Below are 12,756 nucleotides of genomic sequence, written 5' to 3'. Positions count from 1 at the left end.
AGCTCCCCATGGACACTGCAGGGGCGAAGTTGGAGGTGGAAGGAGCCCACCCCCATCAGGGCAGATCCCTCCTGCTGTGGAGATGGTGCTGCATGGCCAGGGCTGCTCTCAGCTTTCTCCTAAAGGGAAGGGAAAGGGGCTGTCAGCTTTGGCTGTGTCACTGAGACTCCTGCACTGTCACCCTGGGCATCAGCAGATGGGCCTCAGATCTCCCTCAGACAGTGCCTTCTCAGCCTCCTCTCCCTAAGGACAGCAGCAGCAACACCTTGGCTTGCAGCATCTCTGTTTGTCTGGCCTGCCCTTAAGGCCCTGGTGCCAGGGAGATGCCCCTGGGCAGTGCCCTGTGCTGGGAGGGGTCTGAAGGGCAGAGCTGAGCCCCCAGGGCTGGGCTGGGCTCTGGCAGCACTGGCAAGGACAAGGCTTGGATAGAGAGAAACAGCTCCCAGTAGGCACCACTCCAGGCAGCAGACAGCCACGCCAGCCTTTCGTATCCCATACTGTCCAGCTGCACACGGAAGAAGGAAAGGGTTTGGAGAAAATTAGTTTTAAACCGCAGAATTAACCTAGACCACTTTATTTTCAAGAAAGTTTTAATTGTGATTATGCTGAAATAGAGAGTGGTAAAAGGAACAAAGTGAACCTGTGTGTTTCCAGCAGGTCTGACTGCACTGGGGCACAGGGGGCCCTGTTTTCCCTCTGAGCTCCGCATTGTTCAGGCTGAGAGCAATGCTGAAGAGGAGGCAGTAACTAAGCAGCACAACCTTAAACTCAAATAAAGTTAAGGAAAATTCTCCCACAGGAAGAGAAGTAATTTTTAGGGAATTCCAAATAAAACACATAGGATTGACTCAAAAAATTGGTCCAGTTATTCAAGTCTTCCTTTAACAGTCCATGATTCCCAGAGTAAAGAAATGTCCTATCTGGCACTGCCATTTCCTTCTCTGACAGGTGTTAATCCTTTATAAATTACCATACATAGGGCTGCAAATGTCCAACAGCAGCTCCATCAGGCACTTCATCCTGCTGGCATTGGCAGACACACGGCAGCTGCAACTCCTGCACTTCTGCTTCTTGCTAGGCATCTCCCTGGCTGCCCTCCTGAGCAACGGCCTCATCATCAGCGCCGTAGCCTGCGGCCACCACCTGCACACGCCCATGTTCTTCTTCCTGCTCAACCTGGCCCTCAGCGACCTGGGCTCCATCTGCACCACTGTCCCCAAAGCCTTGCACAATTCCCTCTGGGACACCAGAAACATCTCCTATTCAGGATGTGCTGCACAGCTCTTTCTGTTTGTCTTTTTCATTTCAGCAGAGTTTTCTCTCCTGACCATCATGTGCTATGACTGCTACGTGTCCATCTGCAAACCCCTGCACTACAGGACCCTCCTGGGAAGCAGAGCTTGTGCCCACATGGCAGCAGCTGCCTGGGCCAGTGCCTTTCTAAATGCTCTGTTGAACACAGCCAATACATTTTCCCTGCCCCTGTGCCATGGCAATGCCCTGGGCCAGTTCTTCTGTGATATCCCCCAGATCCTCAAGCTCTCCTGCTCCAAATCTTATCTCAGGGAACATGGGCTCATTGTGGTTGGTGCATCTTTAGGTTTTGGTTGTTTTGTGTTCATTGTTTTCTCCTATGTGCAGATCTTCAGGGCCGTGCTGAGGATCACCTCTGAGCAAGGACGGCACAAAGCCTTTTCCACCTGCCTCCCTCACCTGGCCGTGGTCTCCCTGTTTGTCAGCACTGGCTTTTTTGCCAACCTGAAGCCCCCCTCCATGTCCTCCCCATCCCTGGATCTGGCCCTGTCAGTTCTGTACTCAGTGGTGCCTCCAGCCCTGAATCCCCTCATCTACAGCCTGAGGAACCAGGAGCTCAAGGCTGCAGTGTGGACACTGTGGACTGTATGGTTTCAGAAACATTAAACTGCTTGCCAGTTTCTGCAAGTCACATGTAATAAAAGTTAACTTTGTTAGTTCTTCTTGGTTTGGTGGTTGCTTTGTTCTCTTCTTTCCTTTGTTTCAGTTTTTTAATACTGTCCATAAAGAAATGCCATTGGTTGTGCCTCATTTCATTTAGTTTCCCCCCAAATTTGCTGTGGCTCAATGACTGTACCAATGCAGAGCTGAGCTCTTGGTGACTGGAAAGGTGCTAAAGGATCTGCAAACAGAGTTTTCACCAGAGATGCCCCTTTTGCTGCCTTCTTTGGATCTGCAGCCAAAATTTCTGTGTGCAGAGGGGGGGCCAATCAGTTCTAGCACAGCAGCTGTGCCCAGCAGCAGCAGCACTTGGTGTTGCCAGTGCTGCTGCAGTGGCCCTGCCCCATTGCCCTGGTGGCCCTGGTGTTGCTGCAGGGCCTGAGTGCTCTCGGGGCTGGGCACAGCCCTGGGGGTGGCAGTGCCGGGGCTGCAGCAGGGACAGGCCATGGGCACTGCTGGGGTATTACAGCGGCCTGATGAGGTCTTCATGGGTGAGAGAAGTGGACAAGAATCTTGTTTGATGATCAGAAGGCTGGATTTATTACTATATGATCTATAATACATTATCACTATACTAAAAAATAAAGAGAGAAGTTGCAGAGGCTGCTAAGCTAAGAATAGCATAGAAAAGAATAAAAAATAAAAAAGTTCTGTGTCCAGGGAATCTTTCCCTGAGCTTGCTCCTGTGATTGGCCCTTAATTGTACACATGGAACATGAACCAATCACAGGTGCATCCTATTGCATTACACAGCAGCTGATAATCATTGTTTACATTCTCTTTCTGGGGCCTCAGCTTCCCAGAAGATGAACAAATCCCAAAGAACGGATTTCTATGAAAAAAATGTCTGCGACACTGAGGCAGCGCTGACGCCTCAGCCCGGGGCCTGGGGGCTCCAGGCTCCTTGCCCAGGCTCTCTCAAGAACACACCCAGGCCAATGCTCAGCACAGAAAAGCCCGGTGAGCAGCCCCCGGCTGGCCGTGGGCAGGCTGGGGGCAAACAGCATGGCTGGGGCTCTGCAAGGGCCCTGGGGGAGACGGGAAGGAGCAGCAGAGCAGGAGCTGATCCATCCCCAGTGCGCTGCACAGCCCAGGGCAGCGTCCCAGAGCGTCCTCATGGAGCTGCCAACAACATCCTCCCTCTGCAGCCCTGGCCTCTCCCCCAGCTCACACAGGTGCCCCATCCTTGCAGGCACAGACACGGCAGCACTGGCTCAGGAGCCCCTGTTTGTATTGCACAGAGCAGGGGGAGCACCCCCATGTTGTTGGTGTGGGGACATGAACCTGAGGGAGCACAAATGCCATCAGCCCCTGGGGCCAGCAAGGGCTGGGGGACACCATGGAAACCACTCAGCTTTGTCGTGGGCTCTGCAGGACTGCCAGAAAGTTTGTTCCCATGAGCTGGGAGTTTCCTGTCCTTCCCCTGCAGACGCTGTTGCAACTGCTCCAAAGGTGGTTCCAGAGAATCACAGAATCAGCAAGGTTGGAAAATACCTAAGAGATCATAAAGTCCAACCTCTGCCCTGAAACTGCCTTGTCTCCCTGAGCCTCCTTTTCTCCAGGATAAACAACCCAAGCTCCCTCAGCCACTCTGAACGGGACTTGTGCTCCAGACTCCTCACCAGCCTTTTTTTCCCTTTTCCGGACACGCTCCAGCCCCTCCATGGCCTTCCCAAGTTGGGGGCCCAGAACTGGACAAAGCACTCGAGGTGTGGCCTCACCAGTGCCGAGTGTAGGGCTAGAATCACTGCCCTGCTCCTGCTGGCCAAACCATTCCTGATCCAGGCCAGGAGCCATTGGCCTTCTTGCCCACCTGGGCCCACTGCTGGCTCATGTCCAGCCTGCTGTCCATCAGGGCCCCAAGGTCCCTTTCTGCCTGGTTGCTCTCCAGCCACTCTGTTTCCAGCCTGTAGCACTGCAGGGGTTGTTGCGGTCAAAGTGCAGGACCCGGCCCTTGGTCTTGTTCAACCTTACCTTGTTGGGTTTGGGCCCTGGATCCAGCCTGTCCAGGTCCCTCTGCAGAGCCCTCCTACCCTCCAGCAGATCCACACTCACACCCAGCTTGGTGTCATCTGCAGATTTTCTGATGCTGGACTCAGTCCCCTCATGCAGATCATCAGTGCAGACATTGAAATCCACGTTGGCTGGCTCTGATCCCTCGGCCATCCTGTGGGCGCCCTGTGATGGCACTCAGGGTGATCTGTTCCATAACTTTGCCGGGCACCCAGGGCAGGCTGACAGGCCTGGAGTTGCCCAGCTCCTCCTTCCAGCCCTTCTTGGGGATGGGCTCACATTGGCACCTCCAGTGCTCTGGGCCCTCCCTGCTGAGCCAGCACTGATGGTAAATGGTGGAGAGCAGCTTGGGGAGCTCATCCACAGCTCCCTCATCCCCCTGGGATGGATCCCATCTGCTCCCAGAGACACCTGAGAGCATCTGAGTGGCTCAGCAGGTTCCCAGCTGCTTCCTCCTGGATTACTGGGAGGCTGTTCTGCTCCCTGTGCCCATCCACCAGTGCAGGACAACCCTTGTCTTGAGGACAACTTGACTTATTCTTGAAAACTGAGGCTCAGAAGGGGTTAAGTACCTCAGCATTTTCCTCATATTTGGCAACCATATCTTCCCTAATAATGAATGGAGATTGTCCTTGTAGCTCCTCTTGCCATTAATGTATTTATAGAAACATTTTTATTATCCTTCACAGAAGTGGTGTGGTTAAGCCTTAAGCTTTCAACTCTCTAATTTTTTTTCTGCATGATCTAACAACATCCTTAAACATTTCCTGAGTTACCTGCCTCTATGTCCAAAGGTGATGCACCTTCTTTTTTACCCCAAGTTCCTGCAAAAGGCCCATCAAATACAGAACGTCACTTAAGTGCTAAAGTACGCCTCAGAGGAGGAAAATACAAGAGTCTATAAATTAAAAGAGGGAAAGCAAGCTAGGAAAGTAAAAGAAGAAGGAGAGGCTGGGAAGGCTAACAAAAACTGGGACCCCCTTGACCACTTACCTCCTCCTACCCTGGCAGTACCTCAAACCCCTCCTCCAATTCCTCTTTCTCTGGACCCAATTCCTCCTCCCCTCCCAGCTGTCACTCCTTTACCACCTCCTAACCCAGTTATACTTCCACCATCTTCCCCTCAACCCTCTCCTTACTCTCTTTACCCTTCACTACTGTTCACTTACCTCTACCATCTCATGCACCCCTTATTCACCAGTAAGTTCCTGCTCTGCCTCCCCCACCAGAAACGAGAAGCCAAATAACATCTCAGAATCTCATGCCCAAGAGTGGAGTTACCCAGTCAGCCTCCACAGCTGATGTTGTAACACCTGGACCAAAGTGGCTAAAGTGGAAAAATTGTTCCCCCTCAGAGAAGTTCCCATGGGTGGAGTGGCCAGTGAGATTGGATTTTAAACGCTCCTTTGACTGCGTCTGATGTTAGACAGTTTAAGAAAGAATTGCAAAATTTAGTGGAAGACCCAGTAGGAATAGCAAGTCTAACTGATCAAGTTTTAGGCCCTAATATTTGTCCATGGGGAGAACTGAACTCCACCTTTAACATCCTATTTTCCCCAGAAGAGACTCAATTCATAAGAACTGCAGGAATGAAAATCTGGGAGGCAGAAAACAAACCCAGGCCCCCAGGTGACAAAAAAATGCCTTTAGTGGAGTCTAGCTGGGACCCTAATCAAGAAGAGGGGAGAAGGAACATGAGAGATTACAGGTCCCTGATGACCAGAGGGATAAAAGAATCAGTCCCTAGAGGGAGTAATACCAGGTTAGCGTTTGACAGTACCCAGGAAAAAGATGAGACCTCAGCACTATGGCTTAATAGGCTAAAGCAAAACTTCCAGATTTACTCTGGTTTTGACCCAGACAGCTCAGAAGGCCAGTCTTGGGTTCCCTGCAGTCAGGGATGATCCCGAGAATCCTTTTTTCCCAGCCTGGTGTTCCAAAGAAGGAGTCTGAATTCTTTGGCTCTGGTTTCCAAGGTTCTTTATTGTTTCTTCTCTATAACATTTTTTCTCTGGCCTGCCGAGATCTTTTCAGCAGGTCAGACAGAGGCACACTCCGTGTCCCCGGGCTGGTGTCTACATTTTATACTATGAACTACATGTACTTTATTTATCATTATTTCCCAGTACCTATCATCTATGTTAGACAGTCTACTTCTACTCTAAACCAATCCTAAAATGCCACCATCACCAAGAAAGTGGAGACAAAGAAGAAGAAGGAAGAAGAACAGGACAACATCCACGTCCCTCTATCTTGCCTCCTAGACCTCTATAAAAAAATCCCCAAAATTTCGCTTTACATCCTGTGACAGATTCATTATCATTCTGCTTATACTTTTGTGGTTTGTAATTCTTCATACAAGGGTGGTAATTTGCTCCATGGGTTAAGATCGAAATCCCAGGTATCTTTGGCTTTCTGCCAAGACTCCCCAGCCCACTGCCAGGGGCACATGTCATCCAGGGCACCCAGAGGGGTGTCCTGGGTTCCAACAGGCCAAGTCCTTTTCATGGAACAATTTGTAATAAAATCCTGGCTGGATATCACATGAAAGCTAAAAAGAATAGAGGACTGGCAGGAAAAAAGTATTATTGAACTGCTGAGAGAAAGCCGTGAGAGTATATCAAAGAAGAGAAGAAAACAAGACAAAAATAAAAGCTAAAATTATGGTAGCCATAACCAGAGAAAGTGTGGGAGCCAGCAAAGACAAGCCAGTAGAACCACTCAGAAGAGACAAAGGTTTTATTGGACCAAAAGGGGCTAGGGCTCTACCTAGTGAGAAATATTGTTTATTACTCTGGAGAGAAAGGACACCTAAAGAGAAATTGTAAGAAACTCCAATTAGATGAAGCCATAGCCTGGGAGCAAGAAACTCTAGAGAACATCTTAAGAAGAGACGAGAAGTATGCGGAATAGGGGTGTCAAGGGTTCTATGCCCTGGGGAATTTAATGAACCATCCAGAAGAGCCCTTGGTAAATTTCGAGATTGGTCCTCAGAATGATGAATTTGAATTTTTAGTTGATACTGGAGGAGACAAGTCATGTGTGACTAAAATACCAACAGGAATCACAGTCGGTAAAAATGTCTGCAAAGAACGAGGGGCCAAAGGAGAACCATTTGAGGCCCAGATTATAGAAGATGTAGAAATTAGAGGACATTCAAGAGAGTGTAGAGCTAAGTTCATTTACATCCCCCCAAGTGAGGTTGTAATTTATTAGGACATGATTTACAAATAAAATTACAAATCTTTCCCAAAAGAAGGAAAAATGGTAGTACAAATAATGGTCTTAACAAAGGGAGACATAGAGTAAATCAACCCAAACATGTGGGTGGGGGAGGGAAAAATTGGTTGTTTGAATATGCCACGAATAAAAACAGAGCTGCAGAAAGACATCTCCCCCATTCGGGTAAGGCAGTATCCAATTTCCCCAGAGAGAAAGAAAGGACCAGCCCCAGTAATTGACCAGCTATTAAAGGAAGGATTTTAGCACCATGCATGTCTCCACATAATACTCCCATACTAGCATTGAGAAAAGCTGATGGAAGGTATCGATTAGCACAAGATTCAAGAGAAGTTAATAAAAGAATGGTTGCGAGGCACCCAGTAGTACAAAACCCATGCACCCTTTTAAGCCAAGTACCTGAGGAGCATGCATGGTTCTCTGTCATGGATTTAAAGGATGCCTTCTGGGCATGTCCCCTGGCTGAAGAGTGTCAGAACTGGTTTGCCTTTGAATGGGAGGACATTGAAAAGAAAAGAAAACAGCAACTAAGGTGGACACATCTTCCCTAGGGGTTTAGAGAATCCCTGAATCTCTTTGCCAAGCTCTAGAAGAACTCCTAGAACAGTTTAAAACTAAATATTGGGTACATATTTTACAATATGTTGATGATTTACTTGTATCAGTGGGGATAACAAGACAAAGTTAAATGTTCTAGCATATGGTTCCTAAATTTCTTAGGGAAAAATGGTCTAAAAGTATCACCAAAAACCTGCAATTTGTGGAACAAGAGGTAACATATCTAGGACATATAATCACCCAAGGGTATAAAAGGTCAAGCCTCAAGAGAATTTTGGGAATTCTGTCCATCCCTGCCCCAAAGACCAAAAGAGATGTTAGAAAATTATTAGGTTTGTTTGAGTATTGCAGATTATGGCTTGATCAGTATTAAATCACTAAAAGCGTTAAATTTCCATATGACAAATTGATAGACTCAGAGCCTGTAACCTGGACCTCAAATGACGAGGAACAGCTTAGGAATCTGAAAACTAAATTGTCCTCTGTCCCTGTACTGAGCCTACCAGACCTTAAAAAGAACTTTGACATATTTGTAAACGTAGAAGAGGGGATAGCTTGCAGAGTCCTTACACAGGATTGGGGAGGATGCAGGAAGTTGGTCACATCTCTGTCCAAGTTACCAGATCCAGTAGCCAGAGGGTGGCCAGCCTGTGTGCAAGTGATAGCGGCAACAGCCACCCCAATAGAAGACACACAGAAACTAACCTGAAAGGGGAAGATCTGGGTTCATACCCCACACGATGTAAAAGCTGTTTTATGTCACAAGGCCCCTCAGTGGTTAACCGATGCCCAAATACAAAAATATGAAGTAATCCTAATAAGTACCAAGGGCCTCAAATTAGTCACTTCAAAATGTTCAAATCCAGTCCAATTCCTCATGGGAGAGCCTTTAACAGACCTGGAGCATGATTGTTTAGAAATTATTGAAATGCAGACTAAAGTGAGAGAAGATTTAGAAGATGAACCCCTCCCATATGGGAGAATTTTATTTACAGATGGATCATCATGAATGGTAGCCAGTAAACGGATCTCAGGGTATGAAAACATAGATGGGCAGAATCTGCAAGCTGAAGAAATGGGAAAGCTACCCTCAAATTGGTCTGCCCAGTGCTGTGAAATCTATGCCCTGAAGAGAGGATTAGATTTACTAGAAAAAGATAAAGGAACAATCTATACCGACTCCCAGTATGCATTCGGAATTGTCCATACGTTTGGAAAAATATGGGAAGAATGGGGGTACCTAAATTCCAAAGGCAAAAATTTAATACATTAAGAGTTAAGAAAATTAGTACTAGAGTTCCTAAGGAAACCAATAGAGATAGCCAAAGTTCACATAGAAGGACATCAAAAAGGAGACACCCTTGAAATAAAGGGAAATCATTTAGCTGATCAAGTAGTGAAAGAAGTAGCTTTGGAACAGGAAAGTCCAGTTAAAATTCTTAAGATAGAGGGAACACCTAGTAGAGAAAGAAAAGAGGAAAGACCCATCTTTGATGAGAAAGAATTAAGAGAGTTAGAAAAGATGAGAGGACAGCAAAAAGAAAATGGAAAATGGTGGACCCCTGATGGACAGCAAATTTTAAATAAAGCTCTGGCCCGAAAGGTGATGACAGAGTTATATGAGTTGACCCATTGGGGAATACAAGGCTTATGTGACCACTTTCCAAGGGATCATATGTGCATGGGAGTACATACCATAGCAAAGGCAGTTTAACTTGCCAACAAATTAATCAGAAAGTAATGAGAAGAGTACTGTCTGATCTGGGGGAAGAGAGCTGGCCTTGTGGCCATTCCAAAATGTACAGGTAGACATCACAGAAATGCCCCCTGTTCAGGGATACAGACACTTACTAGTGATCATGGATCACCTCACCCATTGGGTAGAGGTGTTCCCAACCAAAACAGAGACAGCCCAAATAGCCACAAAAGCAATCACAGAAAACATCATTCCCTGATATGGGTTGATAAATAAAATTGATTCCGACCGAGGTCCACAATTTGCTACCCAAGTCTTACAACAAGGTGTTGAAGCCCTGGGAATGAAATGGAGGTTGCACAGCCCATTGGCATCCCCAGAGCTCCAGAAGAGTAGAAAGAATGATTAAAACCATCAAAAACGTGTTAACTAAATTAGTTACAGAAACCCAGATGAATTGGCCTAAATGTCTACCCTTAGCACTGTTACAAATTAGAGCAAGGCCTGGATCAGGTATAAGAGTCTCACCTTATGAAATGATGTTTGGACTCCCCTTCTTGACAACCCCGTATAGCACGGAAATTTATCCAGAGGGAGACACAGCCACTCAAAAATATCTAAAGGCCATAGGAAGGAGATTCAAAGATCTTAGGAAAAAGGGCTATGTCCTTCAAACCTCTCCCTTAGACACTAAGGGACATAACATCAATCCGGGGGACTGGGCGTTAGTTAAATCATGGAGCTCTGCACCTTTAACCTCTAAGTCTGAAGGCTCTTTTCAGGTCCTACTCACCACCAATACAGCCATATGACCCAAGAGAAGGGGTGGACACATATAACACAGATTAAAGGACCTGTACCACCTCCCACTGAAGAGTCAAAACCAACCACATCCCCTACTAAGTCTTCTAATGAATAGATTGTGACTAATCACTCAGATGATCTAAAGCTAACCCTCCAGAGGAGACCTAAAGACCATTAGAGACTGTCTATAGTCAAAAACTTGTTAAGAACTGTTTAAATAATCAAAACTTGTTAAGAACTGGTAAAAATTGCAGTTAATGTTATTTATATTTTACTTTTGAGTTTGAAAAGTAGATACTTTCCTGTTGCATGTATTATTAGTTAGTGTTTATTAAAGAATGAAGAATTTTTAGTTTGCGTTGGAGCCTTTGTTTGTTTCGGCGTATATTATGATTTTGTAGGATTAGGCATAAGGTGTATTATGATTTTGTAGGATTAGCATAAAATCATACTATTATTTTGTAGGGTTAGGCATAAGAGTAAATACCTTGTTATTTGTTTGGTGTGAGTATTTTATCTGTCATTTTGGATGCCGAAAATTCTTAAAGTCATCTGACCATTGAGTTCAAGGTTTTTAGATTAATGTTTTTGTGTTAAAAATTTAAAATACCCCAGTGAACTCCAATCTAAGTGTATAAAGTAATCTCCTATAGAACATCCCTCAGGACAAAAATAAATTACTAAAGAGAAGTCAAATGTGTTGACACTGAGAGAATAAAAACTCTGTACTAAAACCAACGAGCTCTTCTGTAAGAGAAAAGCATAACCAGGAGGCAAGGCTGGGTGAGTCTACAGTCCGCCTAAAAACAGCCACTCCAATCACTGGGTGCAGCTCAGTAGTTGTAGAGTTTAGGGGAATGCCTCATACCAGACTCCTGGGAATGCTCTTACTGATCTTACTGGTTAACATCACGCTGGGAAGTCAGAAGAGCCCATGTGCTAAATGTTACTACCCCCTTTACAGAGGGGAAGAAACCGGATCTTTAATACGAGTACATACAAATTTAAACCTAAACTGTGTCAATCTCTCTCTGTTAGCAACCTGTCAAAGGCACAGGAAGACTTACTGGATTTCACAAAATATAGAATGACTGCAATGACTGCTTGGGAAGCGTCCTATAGGAGATGCTTGGCTTTGCTTTGAACGTAAGTCCAATCAAAAAGGCACAGCAAACTTAATAAAAGAGAAAGAAGTAACAACATCAGTAAATGAGAAAGAAGACCTAGAAACATCTCATGGGAAAAACTTGTTCATAGATTTAGTGGAAAAGATCAGTAAAGAGTTGAATGTAAGTAATTGCTGGATCTGTGGAAATACACAAATGGCCAAAGTCTGGCCTTGGGAAGGGATCAGCTTAAGACCAATAGATATCCTAAAATGGACACAAACAAGACAAAAGGTACCAGCTATTGGACAAAGAGGAAAAGAATGGTGGGAATTGAAGTCTAAAATAATTGGAGAAGAGTAGTGTATATCTACGAAAGGGAAAATGTATAAAATGTATAAATTTATAAAACCCCAGTAGGAGAAATATCCTGTAAGAGATATTAAAAAATAAAATATCCAGTAGCTGGGTAGGTCCCTAGAGAACCCAATAAATACTGGAAGTATTATTTATTAGTTATATATTGGATAAATAAATGTTATTTATTAAATAATAAACAATACAATTTTAATTTATTAATTTTAGTTTTCATTAAATAATGAATAATATTATTAATTTATTAAAATATTATCTATTAAATAATAAGAAGCAATATTAATTTTTAAAAGACTATTTTAATATTATCATAATAATCATAAAATAATATTATTATATATTAATGTTATATATAATATTAATATTATATATTATAATATATATTATATTATAATATGTAATTATATATAATAATATTGATTAATGTATAATATATATAATATATATTATTATAATATGTATATAATATATATTATATTATATATAATAATATATAATATATATACTAATATATATATTAAAATTATATAATATATATTATGTATTATATAATATATATTATATAAAATATATTATGTATTATATAATATATATTTTATATAAAATAATATTATATATATATTATATCTATAATTATATATATTATATAATATATATAATATAAATTAATATTATTAACATTAATTATATATTACTTTTATATAAGTTATGTATAATAATATTATTTAATAATAAATATAGAATCATTATATATAATATAATATAAAATTATATAATCTAATCTAATATAATATAATATAATATAATATAATATAATATAATATAATATAAGTTATATATTTTATTATTATTAATAATAATAATAATAATAATAATAATAATAATAATAATAATAATAATAGTAATAATAATAAGAATAATAATAGTAATTTAAAATAATAAATTTAACACTAAAAATCCATTGGGAAGAAATAAAAAGGGTGTATCTAC

Source organism: Melospiza melodia, unplaced genomic scaffold, assembly GCF_035770615.1.
Source record: "Melospiza melodia melodia isolate bMelMel2 unplaced genomic scaffold, bMelMel2.pri scaffold_44, whole genome shotgun sequence".
Lineage (NCBI taxonomy): Eukaryota > Metazoa > Chordata > Aves > Passeriformes > Passerellidae > Melospiza > Melospiza melodia.
The sequence above is the reverse complement of the archived record's forward strand: the minus strand, read 5'-3'. Positions refer to the sequence as shown.